This window comes from Argopecten irradians, chromosome 7, assembly GCF_041381155.1.
Source record: "Argopecten irradians isolate NY chromosome 7, Ai_NY, whole genome shotgun sequence".
Taxonomy (NCBI): domain Eukaryota; kingdom Metazoa; phylum Mollusca; class Bivalvia; order Pectinida; family Pectinidae; genus Argopecten; species Argopecten irradians.
The window spans coordinates 24861947-24875703 of record NC_091140.1 but is presented as its reverse complement, the minus strand read 5'-3'; positions in this window follow the sequence as shown (position 1 = coordinate 24875703).

Genomic DNA, 13757 nt, shown 5'->3' with positions numbered 1-13757 from the left:
ACCTGGATACATACAATTTCGCAAAATCTTTCCCACAATTATATATCCTTATCTAAATCTAGAGTTGACTTGAGAATCAGATACCATTTGCATGAAGACAAGAATGAGCTTATCTAGCCGAACTTTAATGAATGAATGAAAGCATACAAGTCAATCATCTTAAGCCCACCATATGCATAATTTTTAATCATAATTTCCGTTTTGATTTAGTGGTATATAAAACCAGATGTCTCAGCAACTTTTGAACATCAATGCTCTTATTTATGTAATTAAGGAACATTTTTTAGTTCAAAAATTCATGTAAAATAGTCAAAGAGACCATGTTGAAAGGCAATTTGAATAAGGTTGAAGGAAATTGAAACCTTTATTGGATCTTAAGTCTATACCTTTACCCAAGTCTTTCATATACTTAGTCTATTTTTACAACTAACTTACTTTAATTTCTTTTATCTTTTGTTTTGGTTTGTATAGCTGGTTGGCCTGATGATTTAACATCTGCGCAGTCTTTTATTTATAATATATTTTTGCGAAAAACATTATGCTTATATGTGTAATTAAATAAAGGTACCTCCTCCTCTCTCTTCTTTCCTCTTCCTCCTTATCTGTATTCTTTAGTGTGTCCGTCTGTCCGTCTGTCTGTCTGCATGGGGGTGTGAATGTGTGTGTGAGAGAATGTGAGGATGCATGTGTGTGAGTTATGACTTGCTATATATGTATGCATGGATGTATTTGTATGTTTATATGCATGTATTTTATGGTGCTATCTATGCCTCTTATGCTTAGTATATGTGTGTTATGCTATGCCACTGGCATGATGCCATTACATTGTATGTACACATATATGTTGTAATATGTATACGTTGCTATAGCATGTATGTACATGTATGCATGTATCCATGCAGGAATGTATGATATGTATGATATGTATGTATGTATGTAGTAATATGTTTGTGTGTTGGTATGTATGAATAATATATAAAATGTTTGGAAATTTAAAAAAAGTAAAAAGATAACCTCTTGACGTAATAATTGAACTCATTTTAGTATTATAACATGTACTCGACATGTAAGCCTAGCTACAATTGTACTAGTAAATATATCTTTTAAGTCCCCGATTTAGCTAAACAATCATCAGGTGTGGCGTTTAAATCATTTTCGTTCAAAATTTGCAAATCCTTGTTATCACAAAATGTAATATGTAAGCTTGTAACTCCATACAAAAGTTTGGGAGATTGGATGAAGAATTTCTGAATACATGTAAAAAGGAAAATGTTTTCGGTGTGTGTAAGTTCTTCATTTCTAAGCATTGATAAATCAGTTGAGATTGGATAGAACATAGTGTAGATATATTTGGTAGATATTGCAACCGAATATGGGAGGACTGCAGTGAAAGGTTTGTTAAGTTTCATTTTCTTCCATATATTGTCTGATAAGTGTAACGTGCAATTAACAGCCATGGCCATTTCAGGACATACCAGGTTTATGGGTGCCGGAGTGACGTTTATGGGTGCCGGAGTGACCTAAGATAATATAGAGAAAAACAACAAGCACTCGAGCGATGAATTGAACAACAGTAAATTGGAAGGACCAAGGAAGGAAATCAAGATATTGGTATAAAAACTGAAGACAAATTATTTGCATCAAGCCTGAAAGAAGACGAGTGCAGATAAATAAGAGCATGGATAATAAGAGTTGTATGATAGTTAGAGGAAGACTTTGAGGAAGGTCGTTACTACATTAGCTTTAGAGTTCAGCTCAAAATCTAAAACTGGTTTGATGACAATTGATCATATCAGTATTTTGCTCTGTGGTTTTTAAAATGCCTATTTAACATAAGCTCCATTTACAATATAGTCGTGTAAGGCATGTTTACAGTGAGACAGAAGAATGGATTTAAGCAAGGTCTGCTTGAAGCAGAAAAAACACAATATACCATTGCATACCAAAGTATAAAACTTGTATTGAGTCTACCCAAATGTTGGACTAAAACAATAATTTCAGAAATGCTTTTCCATATTTAGTTATTGGTTAATATTTAGAAAATTATATCTTTTTTTGACAAAAGCCTGACCATCATAGAATGATGCCAATGTACAACAAACTATATACTTAATACATGTAATTACATTATTTGTTGGTGTCGTTACATTGAATTACATGTATATGTATTTAGCCTGTTGGAATTCAACGCATTCCATATGTTGACTACAATATTCGTACAATAAAAGCCGAATATTATAACGTAGGAAATCAAAACTGATTGTTTTCCGTAATAAAGTTATAATTATCTCTTTATTTAGAGAACTTATCTTGTTATTACAAACTAATGTTTTTTCGTAATAACGAGATTTTTTTTTTAATTTTTTTATTTTCTGTGTCACATTCTTCGGCTTATAGAGGCTGGGACATGGAATAAAGGAGTCTGTCAAATATTTCATAGATCAATTTGAGTAAAAAGAACCGTTACAACAACATCAGCGAAAGGTCATCCCAGAGACAATACGACATAGTCAAACCAATTCTATGTACAGCAACAAATCTCGTTGATTCAGCCGAAGAGCGTTTGGTTTGGCTTGTGACGTCATCATTGAATGTAAATAGTAGTTTTTTTGGGGGGGGGGGGGTGGAGGGAAGATAAATTCTCTATTATATATTAAATCATCCCTTTCTAAAATCGCAAAGTACGCAAGGTACAGAAACATCTGGGTTTGTTTTAATCATTTTTAAATTCAATTTTTTAAACAGCCATATGCCATGTATTGTTGCAAGATAACACTTACTACACTAAATTCACCAATCTATGAAGCCTTAAAAATATATCAAGGACACTTTTTGTGGGCCTGACATAGCTAATGCCATTTGATCATGTAGCCTAAGAAGTCTTGCCTTGCTAATGGCATCTTTGATTCGTTGTTTCTCATGATCTACCACTATCACTGTGGTGTACCCGATCTGGAGTGGACACTTCAAGATGGCGGCCGGTTCAGAACGAAAAAAGGTAGGTGTCCGATACAAAGTGAAGTTTCTGCAGAAATAAGGAGCCGATTTTTCCATAGCATTGCTAGATGTTGAAATAATTTGACAAGGAAAACGCACTTCCATTCCTCTGGATACGGAGTATACTTTTTGGATACGGAGTGGACACATTTGGATACGGAGTGGACTGGGCAGTTGTAATCTCAAGAGGCACATGGAGAGCCACTGACAGGAAGCATTAAAGTGTTCGAACTGTGACAAACATTTTACTAGGGCCGATAGGAGAGGCGTGTTCATCACTTTGTGAAATATCCATGTCGACACTGCGACAAGCAGTACAGGTGGGCCCCTGGACTTTGAAGATACGTTGCGTAAGAACATCCTAACCCATGAATAATATCTTCATACATGTATTTGGTTGGAACATTTGCAGAACAGTTGTTTTTATTATTAAAATATAGCTAGTCCTTTACTTTTGTTTTTGACACAAGTTCATTTTGATAACTGTCTGTGCTTAAAAGATATAATTTTTATTTTTATTTGATTTTCAGAATTTACGTAACCAGGAGTCAGAAATAAATTCAGTTTTTTACAGTGGAGCTCTCGCCGACGTTTGGTGTTTATTCTCACATAATATCATTTTGTATTATAATCATTGTTCATAATGTCATCACAATTAATAGTGAATCATAATGATATACTTTAACATGGCTTTGAAATATTTCATTGCTTCATAGTTTTACGAAATTTTAAAGATTGAGTCTACGTCTAAAACGTGTAAGGATTTTGGTGTCGTGGGCTCGGTGAAATTCCCTAACTAAAAAGCGGCTTTCGGGAAGGTTCATCTGGCTTGCTCACGTTTCCCTTTCTTCGTTACCTCGCAACTAACGCCTTTTAACTGCATCGAACTCATGGTCCCTACAAACATCAATACAATAATTGTTAAACGAAAGTAATTTAATGCAACTCGAATGAATATCATACCGTACACATGAATGGATGTAATTATTATCATTTCCAATTTTCCACTCCGTATCCAAAAAGTATACTCCGTGCCCAAAATTTCGAGTCTACTCCGTGATTAAAAGATCGTAAATTTTCAGGGTCCACTCCATGTCAATGCGAAATTGTTTAAACATCGATTACTAATTAATAAGTTGACCAAATGAGTTGTGCTTTGACAGAATTAAGTAGAAACGCCATTTTGTGATATACGTGATGAAACATTCGGTATATAAGCATCAAAACGTCCGAAAATCGCATGTTTACAATGATTGTTACGCTTCAATTTTTAAATCGCAACTTCCGCCTACTTCTGAGCAGTGATACAACCATAAAACGTAATGAAATATCCAGAGGAATGGATGTGCGTGTTCCTTGTCAAATTCTCTCAAAATCTAGCCGTACTATGGAAAAATCGGCTCCATATTTCTGCAGAAACCTCACTTTGTAATCGACACCTACCTTTTTCGTTCTGAACCGGCCGCCATCTTGAAGTATCCACTCCAGATCGGGTACACTATACAGTGACTATGCTAGACATTCATATAAATGGCATTTAGAGTTTACTCAAATACTCTTGGGTAGCCAAAATTTCTGCCAAAACTTGCTAGCTGTAAATTCAAGCGAATTAGAACTGTTTTTATCGTGATTCTTTCCCATTTGATTCTTTCAATCTCTAACGTACATGCACATGCAGATCTAACCATATAAGAAGTAACATGTACATGGCTTCTGTGTTCTCGCAGAAATTTTCTTTTCGGTTGTTTTTATTTGAGCTTCATAATATACACTTCCTTCCTTCTACCAGACAAAACCCATTTCCCTATTATGCAGAACCCAACTATTGATGTACATTCCTGCTGTGTTTTTCATTCCTCTGGTAATAGTTTGTTTCGTTTTTAAATCATTAATCTTTTCATTTTATTTTACATATCATTCTGTATTTGCACGGTAAGATTTCATCCGTTTTCCCTGTCAGTGGACAAATCAAAGTTGTTTCCTTGTGATCAGTCTGGTTGAACCTTTTATTATATCTGTTAGTATCCCCCTCCTTATTTGTAACTAACAATTTATTTCGGGAACCTCTTATTCAGTTACCTTCCATGTCCTAGTCATCTGCCTCCAGAATAAGTTTTATGTGATAACATATGTAGTTTCCTTTTCCAAGCATTTATTAAATGGTTCATAATATCAAAATATCACTACGTATATATCCATCATGGACCAAAAACAATTAAATACTGACATCAGAACAGAAACATAAATACTAAATTAGAAATGCGAAAATAAAATTAAAGTTGATAATTTTGAGGAAAAACAGTACAAAGAAAATAAATCCTGCAGTGCTGCTTTGAAAGAGAGAGTGTTCTCCGATTCATCAACGATACAAACCAACTATAGGTCAAAATCAGAAGCTAGAATTTTCAAATGAGAAGTGGGTAGCAACGAAAAAACCCAGAAGGCATATGGAGAAGCAAAAAGGTAAGCTTCGACTTCATATTGCCAAAGAAAACAAAATTTTCCTATAAGATATATGTCTCAAATGTTAAACAATCTACATAGATCATATCTGGAGCCAGCGTAGTTCAATTCTCTCTCAAAAATCAGTATTTGTTACAAGTCATGGGAATAAGAACAATCCCTGGAATATCTTATACAGGGACAAGTATATACCATAGATTGGGGATGTAGGTGTAACGAAGCTGCGGTGCGCTTCGTTGCTATATTTTCCGGAAATTATATTAACCGGGACTTTGGCGGGAATTTGCTGGGCACGAGATCTCGGGACTGCGCCGAGGCTTTCAGTTTTCTACCGGGCCTTGAGAGGTGAGGGTTGTGTTTTTGAATCCTATGTAATTTTTATATATTTGTCGCCCATCCTTTCCCTAATTTGCTGTTATCGTATAGTACGGAAATGCATTAACATTACTGTTTGTGTATTTTTCGCTGTCAGTCGATATTTTTGCTATATTTTTGAGTTTGAAATACTTGTGAAATTGTACAATGTCGGACTTGGCATGTCTCGCTTTTAGACGGGGTTCGATAGTAATTAAAAGTCTTCACTCTTGTGTTGAGAGCCGTTGTTAGGCTGGAAAAGAGTGGGAGCCTCCTGTGTTGAGTTTCGGGGTTAACCGTTAAGGAGATATTTTGAGAATCTTTGCTGGAGAACGGTGTTTGTGAAATTGGAGGTTAAACTATCGATAATCGGCCCGGTGTGTAGCGCCACGTGCTCGGTCTTTCATTGATGGGTAGGAGTTAATTCTGATAGCGAAAACATGAGAATATTAGCAGCAAAACTGTCCATTTCACAGTACTTCCCACTGAGCCACGCGGGTATTTTCTTGTTGTCGCCTTTACACATGTTAAATATTAATAAACGGTAAAATGAATTTGATTTCGTCCATTGTCCATACTCACTAGTACCTTTGAATATTGTAGCGAGACATAGGAATCTGCAAGCTAACGCGGCAGTCGAACCCAGGGCAAAACAAATTACTCATTTGTAATACTTGCCTTGATGGATTGCTAAATACTTATTATAAATCATAAGCAACCGAACAAAAAATTAGAAAAATTATTTGTAACAATAACGCCGTTTTTACACCTCACATCAGCAATTATAAAATTTTATGTCCATTTTTTGCAAGGGGAGGTAATTCGGTTCAATTATTCTAATTAATAATGATAATAATTTTAAAAGTAAAATCGCCTTAGAAATCTTTTTTATTCTCATTTAAATAATTAAATAAAACATTTAAACAATACATTTCTTTTTGTTATTCGTATATTTATGTCAAACCGCGAAAGTTGCAATTATGCTACGAATTACCTTTCGTTGCATGTTGCAAACTTTTGTAGCATATTTGCAAAGACCGCGGTTAGTCCCAGAAAGGTACAATTTCTAGAATATCTATCATAGGGATACATGTACTATTCAACAAGTGAAAAGTTAAGAATAGTTCAAAAAGGCACACAGCTCTAGTAGATGTTGAATCATACTATAACTGTTAATTACAAACATGTGGCATTGTGAAAATGTCAGTGAAAGTAAACTGAATTGTTTACAAGTAAACTATGTCAAATAAATCTGAATTGATAACAAGAGAACTATGTCAATTAAATCTGAATTGATTGCAAGTAAATTATGTCAACTAAATCTGAATTTATTTCAAGTAAACTATATCAATTATAAATCTGAATTGATTACAAGTGAACTGTGTCAATTAAAGATAAATTGATTAAAAGTAAACTATGTCAATTAAATCTTAATTGATTGCAAGAGCATTATGTCAATTAAATCTGAATTGATTGCAGCAAGAGCATTATGTCAATTAATACAAGAACTGAAATCTGAACTGATACAAGATAACTATGTCAATTAAATCTGAATGATTACAAGAAACTATGTCAATTAAATCTGAATTGAGAACTTACAAGAGAGCAATGTCAATTAAACCTGAATTGATTACAAGAGAACTATGTCAATTAAATCTGAATTGATTACAAGAGAACTATGTCAATTAAATCTGAATTGATTACAAGAGAACAATGTCAATTAAATCTGAATTGATTACAAGAGAACTATGTCAATTATACATGAATTGATTACAAGAGAACTATGTCAATTGAATCTGAATTTATTTCAAGAGAACTGTGTTAATTAAATCTGTTGACATAACAATATAAAGGTTTACTTTGTTTTTCATTAAATCTCAAGCACCAATAATGATCAACAAGAACTGATCAACCACAAAATGAAAATCAAAACAACAATAAGATCTGTTGTTTTACATTTTATTTCAAAAAATCAGCATTTTCTTATATTGAAAAAAGACAATTCACATATCTTAATTAATACTAAATATGATTTACACATGCAATCTTAATTCAATAGTTTGTTTCCTTCTATAACATTAAAATGTATATTTTGCATTGGAATGTGTTACTAACACAGCGACTCTTACACACCACTACTGAGGCACACAATTGTCAAATACTACTGAAAACTAACAAAAACAAAATTAATATGTACACAAATGTCATACAGATACTACTGAAAACTAACAAAAACAAAGTTAATATGTACACAAATGTCATACAGATACTACTGAAAACTAACAAAACCAAAATTAATATGTACACTAATGTGATATAGGACTCGCATACCAAAACTTGAAACATACAGGGACATCTTTCATACACAACATACATGCAGGGTTAATTATCACTCATCTCTGACAATAAACAGAGTAATCTAACTTCTTTCCCCCAAATACTATTCTCAGTTGCACCATCCACACATCAACATTATATACACTATTTTCCACTTCATTAGTACATTTATACCAATTACTTCAAACACAGTATACAGCTAATTATTCCCCACCTATGAAATTTCAAAAACAAAACAGTCACATTTATTTTCCTCTTTATTCCATATAGCATAAACCAGGTTTTCTCCCTTGTCTTTCCAAACATACACTTTGTTATCTCCCCTCTTTTTCTCTCTTTCCACATAGCAAATGCTGCAAATCCCCCTCTCATGCTCCCCATACAAGATACCCTAGCTTATATTCCTTCTCTATCCATAAAGAATATGGTATTGTCCCTGTCTTCTCATCTGCATGGTTATACTGTACAGCAACTTATTTAAGTGCAATCAAAACTTCCCATGTGACTACAATTCACCAAAGTTAATACAGTATACCTTCTCTTCTAAAAAAACAAAATATCATTTATCTCCCCTCTCTTCTAAACTTACGATCTCCCCTATCTTATAAATTACAACTATCAGGTTATCACCCCTATCTTCTAAACTTACAACAATCAGGTTATCTTCCCTATTTTATAAATTTAAAACTATCAGGTTATCTCCCCTATTTTATAAAATTACAGCTATCAGGTTATCTCCCCTATCTTATAAAATTACATCTATCAGGTTATCTACCCTGTTCCTTGCATTATCTCCCCTATCTTCTAAACTTAAACTATCGGTATCTACCCTCATTTTCAAACTTATATCAAGTTATTTCCCCTATGTTCTAACATTACAATTATCAGATTATCTCCCCTCTCTTCAAAACTTAAATCTATCAGGTTATCTCCCCTCTCTTCAAAACTTAAAACTATCATGTTATCGCCCCTCTCTTTTAAACTTACAATTATCAGGTTATCTCCCCTGTCTTCTCACACATCATAAACTAAGTTATCTGCACTCTATCCCATATATATCATATGTACATGTACACTATACATACTTTACTTCTCCCTCCCACACAACATATACTAAGATGTGTATCTTTTTCAAATACAAGACTATCTTACCAACACCACATGTACAATAGCAGCTTTCTTGCCTTAGATTTACACAAAATTCAAGACATATTTGCCTCTCATTTACAAAGTGTTATTATAGCTATTTTTTTATATTTATAACTATTACAATAACTCTAAAATTTAATCATTTCTAAATACTCAGTATGGCAAATCTGGTGTTGGATGTAAAATTCAGTTGAAGCATTTTTGTGGATTTTTTTTTCCACAAAGTTCATAGATATTCATAAACATGATATAAACATTTATTTTCAAATACAAACCAATATTTCAAGAAATGATAAGCACCATTCAAAGCTAAAAATTTCAAATCGTTTGATTTCACATAATAAAAGCACTTAATAAAATCAAACTTTCATCTACAGGATGAACTCAACATAACCAATAATTAGGCTTCCCTCACTTACAATACCAATAAATGAGATTTCACAATTCATCACAAGGTCTCCAATAAAGGAACAAGTTAGTCATATACATAATTTGATACAATTCAAAATTGGTAAACTATCAAGAAATACTGCTTGCAATTATCAATTAACACATGAATTAATGAGAAATTGCAAAGAACACATCAGAGTTTGTCAGAATCATAATAATGAAATAATAATCAAAGGGACTTAACTCTGAAACATCATATTAACAACTTTATGAAATACAGTGTACCAGTAGACATTTAGAATTTTTAACTGTTAATTTCTGTTCTATTTTCACTTTTAGTGAAATCTTCAATCTCTGTGCAGCAAAAACTATCAATATTTCCATCTAACAAAACAAGAGGCCCAGAGGGCTTGTATCGCTCACCTGGTGTTTTTTTTAGTAATTATCACAAGACTCTGACAATTAGAAAAATAAGCAAAATTGACTCCCAAAGTTTAATTTTGAATCACAACCATACAATGATGCTATTGATACCATACAAATATGCTATCCAATACAATGGTTCAGAGACAAAGTAATTTATATGAAAATATTAGCCTATTTCTAATTGACCTTTTTGACCCGCATCTATTGCCGTCTAAGACCCAGGGGGTCAGCCCTATCATTTGTACAATTTCAAATCCCAACCCTATAAGGATGCTACCATTGCATTATGAGTGCAGAGAAGAAGTCATTTATATAGAAATAGCTAAATTGACCCATTTGACCCCACCCTTCAGGCCCCCGGGGTGGGGGTGGGAGATGGGGGTGGGGGGGGTGGGGAGGGGGGGTCAGCCACTTCACCCTTCAGGCCCCCGGGGTGGGGGGGGGGGGTGGGGGGGGGTCAGCCTCATCATTTGCAAACTTTTGAATCCAAACCCTATAAAGGGATGTAACCATTGCATTATGAGCATAAGTCATTTATATGGAAATTGACCATTTTTGTCCCCACCCCTTAGGCCCCGAGGGGTCAGCCTTATCATTAGCACAATTTGGAATCCCCACCATATAAGGATGCTACCATTGTATTATGGGTGCTATACCATGCTTAGTTGCAGAGAGTGTCATTTATATGGAAATAGCCCAATTGACCCCTTTTGACCCCTCCCCTCAGGCCCCCAGGGGTCAGCCCTATCATTTGCACAATTTTGAATCCCCATCCTATAAGGATGCTACCATTGCATTATGGGTGCTATCCCATGCTTGGTTTCAGAGAAGAAGTCGTTTATATGGAAATAGCCAAATTGGCCCCTTTTGACCCCGCCCTCAGGCCCCCAGGGGATCAGCCCCATCATTTGTACAATTTTGAATCCCCACTCTATAAGGATGCTACCATTGCATTATGTGTGCTATCCCATGCTTGGTTTCAGAGAAGAAGTCATTTATATGGAAATAGCCAAATTGACCCCTTTTGACCCCGCCCCTCAGGCCCCTTGGGGGTCAGCCCCATCATTTGTACAATTTTGAATCCCCACCCTATAAGGATGCTACCATAGCATTATGGGTGCTATCCCATGCTTGGTTTCAGAGAAGAAGTCGTTTTTATGGAAATAGCCAAATTGACCCCTTTTGGCCCCGCCCCTCAGGCCCCTTGGGGGTCAGCCCCATCATTTGTACAATTTATAGTTAGTAGCCCATAAGGATGCTACCAGTCAAATTTTGTTGAAATCCGACCAGCGGTTATGTAGAAGAAGTCGATTGTTGATGGACGACGGACGACAGACGCCGGACGCCGTAAGCTCACCTTGATCCTTTGGACCAGGTGAGCTAATAAAAACAAATTGAAACACTATGTTTAGTAAAGCGTTCATATATTTGTACGTTTAGATATTGGTCCCTATCCTGCTAATCCAATTGGTTATATAAATAAACTATATATACAATATCTGGAATAAATCCTTTATCTTACATGTATCTACCATGACTACAGCTTTACCAGAGAACTTAACACCATATCAACATGGACTATTTGATGGTGATTACCAAACATTTCCCCCACATTGTATAATATGCATATCATGGTTATGGTAAGTCCAATTTTGTCAGAGATTTAATCATTTGGAAAAAAAAGTAAAAAGTGGCATTGACCAATACTAGGCAGTTTAACATGCAATTAACTAGATTTAGTGAGCCCCATTGTTCATTTGGCAGAATTGTCAGCTTTATAAGAGAAAGATAAAATACAAAATAGACAATCTAAAAACTTTGATATGGTTTTTTTTTTTTTTTTTTTTTTGGTTCTTTTGTTTTAACAATAATCTGTGGGGTATTCATTAAGAATAAATGAACACACAACTTTTGCGTCTTAAGATCTCTTCATTTCTGGTGTGTAATTCTTACCACTGATGTTGGGTCCCTTTTAGACAAAAACTGTTACAAACTTTCTTTTGCAAACCAAATCAATTCGTGAATTCATTCAATTTCTAAATCTGTGAATATTAATCTTCACCAACTTTTTTGGAAATGGTAAATGTAAAATTTAACAGCCACGAAAGGAAGTTTTTTTACAGAATATGAAAGACATGTACACAAATGAAAACAGAATCCACGAGAATGTCATCACAATAAACATTATATACACAATAGCTACATTACAAAAACAAAGTCACAAAATCAAGAGATGCAAAACACACAAAAGCAATTTCTTATAACTTCCATAAACCTGAGACAGAAGTACAACAGAGTTAAATATAATGATCTGTTTCTATCTTCATAGTTTCCCACACAAACAAACAAGAATCAATTTATACATAATATTTGTGATACATATTTTCTTTCTTTTTTTTTGAAGTAAAATAATCAAAAATATTCTACAACTTTAAAGACAACTTTTCTGAGGTATTAAATCATTTTACAACTGAAGAATGCAATCAGAGCTCCCTCATTTAAAGATTTTAAATCCTTAATGAATCAAGTAAACTTATTTAATATCCAGTCATCTTAGTTACCATATGTATTAGGTTATGTAAGGTCATCAATTTTGATAACCATACCATAAGAGAATTTAGCAAATATTAGAATCAAAGAAATACAACTGAATTTGTAATAAAAAAAATTAACATAGAATTTGATGGTCGATAAAGAAAATTCATATTATTTATTAAAATTTAATTATTTCAGTTAAAATCTGTGGCCAATATTTCTTACTTCAAATAAATTCACTTAATATAGTTAAAGCTATGTTGACATTTATAGAGCTTTGTGTGTGATATCTTACTGTTAATTAGCGATCCAGGACCAGTCAAAAGTTTGTTGATAAGTGCCACAAATATGAAAACCACGTTTACTATGGCTTATCTGCTGTAGAATGTGCAGTCACTGTAAATATATTAAAGGTTTGAAAATTTATGCATTTTACCTAGTCATCACCTTCAATTTATATATTTAATTCATCTCATGAAAAATGCACTTAATACATAATTTGATTAACATCTCAATTCACAAACCTGAAGCAAAAATCCCTGATGGCAATTATACCTGGGAAAAGACAAAAGTTAAACTGATATATACATCACATTTAATAGTGAATCTGAATCTGATATACACCAATGATATATAACGTACATGTAGATTTGTTTACATTTTATATAATTCTAAGACATTAGTACAAAACTGGGTAGAGTAACCGTTTGTTCACTATCACTGTGCATATACATGGAGTACTAAACACAAGACTATGCCCATGGTATATATCATCCTCAATATTCGAGGGGTTACTATCACTGCCGTTATATACCCCCTTGGACTATGCCATAGTAAAACTAAAGACTCTGTGTGCAAAAACAGATGAGACAAGTTGTTTGATCCAGTAATGTACATCAAATAAAGGTAAACTGTATGACTTTATCTGGGTGTCAATCTCTGTTAATCTTCAAAGGAAATCTTTGTAGGCTGATGATTGGTGATTTTTTTTCAGAAATGCCTTCAGTTTTGGTATGACATAGTACTATCACCAGTGATAGTTCCCCTTAGAGTATTGAGGATGGGTGTATATATGTAATAGATGGTCATTTACTTTGGTAACATAT